We start from the raw sequence: 3808 nt of genomic DNA, 5'->3' as shown, positions 1-3808 counted from the left end.
CTATGCCCGAAGAGTCCCTGTCTGTTTTCTAAATTATACTACTCAGTATTAAACCCCATCTGCCAGTTAAGTAGAAATTTGTGTTACAACTTGCCCCACAAGTTTTCATCTTTTACAATGTCAATTAGTTCTTCTCCTAATTGGAAGGTATTGCAATTTTTTATATTATTAACAGATGGATTATAATCCCACTGAAACACTTTATTTGAATTTTTATAAAAAAATAGAAACTATGTTTCTAAGATTTTTAAAAATGCATGAATGAATTTTTTTTTTCTTGTTTAAACAGGTGAATGACTTATGCTATTTTGGGCAATGAAATCACATAATGATGGAAATATTTCTCCACACCTGTTTTTATAATGTTCTTACCGACTAACCAGGATTCCGTTAAAGAAAAACTGTTACTCCCTCACTCATCATGCTGTCATGTTAACTTGAAGGAAGGAAGCGTGTTTGCTTTCGGGACAGTATCTACTGGGCAGCAGGTATCTGGGAATCATGGGTTCCCTCTGTGACGTGACCCACGAAAGACTCATGATAGGAGTAAAAGTTTTAGCTCTGCCATTGTCTTGAAGTCCGTGGGTGTGCATCACCGGGGCAATCCCAAATCTACTCTTTTCTCTGCAGGACTCTTCCAAAATAATTGTCCCCTTGGGAAGGATGTACAGATGAAATTGGACAATACGGTCTGTCAACCCGTAAACAAATAAGGAAAGTTCAATAAATCTGCATTTGCTAGGTCGAGGAAATGAGTGAATGTCTGGCTTGAATCCCTTGTATGTAAATGGTGTCCCTCTTAACTCCTTCCAGGAGCATATGAGGTAACTCTCAGGTTGTACATGACATGTGGTCCTGCGACTTGTGGAAGGGCAGGATAGGAAACAGATATATAGTGCTGATAGATAAGAAAGATAGGTGATAGATAGATGATAGGTAGATAGATAGATGATAGATAGATAGATAGATAGATAGGTAGATGATAGATAGACAGATAGATAGATAGATATATGATAGATAGATAGAAAGATAGATGACAGATAGATAGATGATAGGTAGATAGATAGATAGATAGATAGATTATAGATAGATTAACCATTTCACTGCTTTCCTCTGGAACCCCAGCATACCACCTTGAAGATCCTCTGAAAGGAGTGTCCCACATCAGACATCACTGCTCTTCTGACGATCAGGTTTCCCAAGTACCTACAGTGCTTCTTCAGAAAAGGGCATGAGAGTCAAAGGAGCCCGTCAGAACTTCTCAGCCTTGGGGCATCCAGGTGGCTCAGTCGGTTGGGCGTCTGACTTCGGCTCAGGTCATGATCTCACGGTTCATGGGTTCGAGCCCCTCATCGGGCTCTGCGCTGACAGCTCGGAGCCCGGAGCCTGCTTCGGATTCTGTGTCTCCCTCTCTCTCTGCCCCTCCCCTGCTCCTCTCTCTCTCTCTCTCTCTCTCTGTCTCTCTTTCTCTTTCTCTCAAAAATAAACATTAAAAAAAAAAAAAAGAACTTCTCAGCCTTGAACAGCAAATGACTATTTTCTATGGATTCTTTCCGTCAGGATTCCTGGAATCACATGCTTCTTGTCTGTCCACTTTCTGATGCATTTCTTCAGTTTACCTCATCCATACCCTGCCAAACAATTTGACTTTCTTGTGAGTCGCCAAGGCCTGGTTTCTCTTGCTGACGACCACAGACTCTTCGAGAGGATGGAAGGAACCAAGCCTCACAGTCCAGCCCGTGCCTGCTTCCACAGCCCTCCATCTGGTCACATCCTCACGTGCTCTGTTTTCAGCAGCGCCGACAAACACAGGACCCAAGGGAGCTTTCTCACCTGCTGATGCTTTGCAAAGGCCCACTGCTTCCCTGGACACCTTCTAGGAGCCTCTAGCCCACCGAACTCCTACACATTCTCAACGCTCAGCCCAAATATCATTACCTCCTGAGAAGATTTACCCATCTACACCATCACACCAGGCTGATTTTCTTTTTTTTGTTTTTTGTTTTTTTTAATTTTTTTTTTCAACATTTTATTTATTTTTGGGACAGAGAGAGACAGAGCATGAACGGGGGAGGGGCAGAGAGAGAGGGAGACACAGAATCGGAAACAGGCTCCAGGCTCTGAGCCATCAGCCCAGAGCCCGACGTGGGGCTCGAACTCCCGGACCGCGAGATCGTGACCTGGCTGAAGTCGGACGCTTAACCGACTGCGCCACCCAGGCGCCCCACCAGGCTGATTTTCAATAACCCAGGGTGATTTCAGTAATTCTCATACCACGTATGAACTGGATTTTTCGGTGGCCCACCCTTCGCTGGACAGTGGATTTGTGGAGGAAGTGACCCCACGGGAGGCACACGTCTGGAAAGAAGAAAGGGACCTTAGCAGGTGGGATAACATGCTGAGAAACCCTTCCCACAAAGTATCCTTTTCTGTCCAGTTTTCATGGTAAAATGGCTGATTCTGGTTAAATTACTTTGGCTCCAATCTCGCTTCAATAGTTGAGATATGAAGCCAGTTCCCTCCCTAAGGAGAAGACGCTTGTGGATATTAGCAATATCCAGACCTAGATGCAGAACTTTCTGGAGGCCATGCCTTTCCACTTCCTCCTTATGAGCTCCCCTTGGCCACAGGTCAGGGTGGCTGTGCGGTGATCTCTGCTTTTGTTTTTGAGGTCTGCTTTTGCAAGTTTATAAATTAAACACCGTATGCATTCCGTCCTCTTACTCCCTTTCCTGGCTTCTCGATGAACATACAACACCTGATTGTTCCAACGATGAGAACGCCACACAGCGAGACCCGTATTTCCCAGCTGTACCTGAGCATTCGCAAGAGTTTGGCAAGTAAAGCACTCTTGCCTGACGTAGGGACATAGGCGCTTTAACTGAGGGGTAACCAAGGCCAGGCTTCCGTGACTTTTTTATGTACTTAGTAATTTTGCAGAAAAAAAGGAATTGCATTTAAAAAAATTGTAATATGTATTCCACTGTGTGGACAGATTCTGTCTTAATAAGAATCAATGATCCACAGGTAGAGTCAACAACAATGCCCCTGAAAACTGTTGCTTCTTGAACAGGGGCTGACAAATTTCTTTCTTACTTTTAAATGTTTTATTTGTTTCTTTTGAGACAGGGCGTGTGTGTAAATACAAGCAGGGGAGGGGCAGAGAGAGAGAGGGCGAGAGGAATCCCAAGCAGGTTCTGCACTGTCAGCACAGAGCCTGACATGAGGCTTGACCTCATGGACTGTGAGATCATGACCTGAGCTGAAATCGAAAGTTGGATGCTTAACCGACTGAGCCGGTCAGGCACTCCTGAGCAGACAAATTTCCGAAGCTCTCGGATAAGGAAGTGCTTTGTTTTTCCACATACCCCGTCCAGGAGAGAATGGGGAGGGCCTCCTCTAGAGACTCCTACAGATACTTGACCAAAAGGAGTGGAGTGGAAGAAGGAAACCAGTACCTGAAGCAAACAGAGCACCTTCTCTTTGCTGTGTGTGTCGATGGCAAATGCGTGCAGAGGCAGGGTCTGGAAGCGGAACGAGGGTGAGGAGGATGTTGTCCCACTCTGGGAAAGGCCAAACTGCCATACTTCTTCTCCCTTCTACTCACACAGAGATGGCGGGGGGAGCACGCAGACATCAAGTCTTGCAACCACCGAAACACATGCAGGGCCCCGTTGGGGTGGGAAAGTCAAATCATAGAGTGCAGCCTAAATGGTGAGGAGATAAGACAACACCAAATAGATTACTTGGTTCTCACTCTTCATGGGTTAGGCACCTAGGCCACTGTCATTTAAGTATTAAAGATGAC

At 45.2% G+C, this 3808-nt stretch overlaps 1 long non-coding RNA gene across 1 annotated transcript; it reads left to right on the top strand.

The window, feature by feature from the left end:
* The first annotated feature begins 1135 nt into the window (after positions 1-1135).
* On the top strand, positions 1136-2903 carry LOC147582195 (uncharacterized). Its single transcript, XR_015248661.1, has 3 exons — positions 1136-1316; positions 1561-1976; positions 2232-2903. It is a non-coding gene; the product is annotated as an uncharacterized LOC147582195 (long non-coding RNA).
* The last annotated feature ends 905 nt before the right edge of the window (positions 2904-3808 follow it).

Source organism: Puma concolor, chromosome A3 (assembly GCF_028749965.1).
Source record: "Puma concolor isolate L17-30 chromosome A3, mPumCon1.1.hap2, whole genome shotgun sequence".
Taxonomy (NCBI): domain Eukaryota; kingdom Metazoa; phylum Chordata; class Mammalia; order Carnivora; family Felidae; genus Puma; species Puma concolor.
The sequence above is the reverse complement of the archived record's forward strand: the minus strand, read 5'-3'. Positions and strand labels throughout refer to the sequence as shown.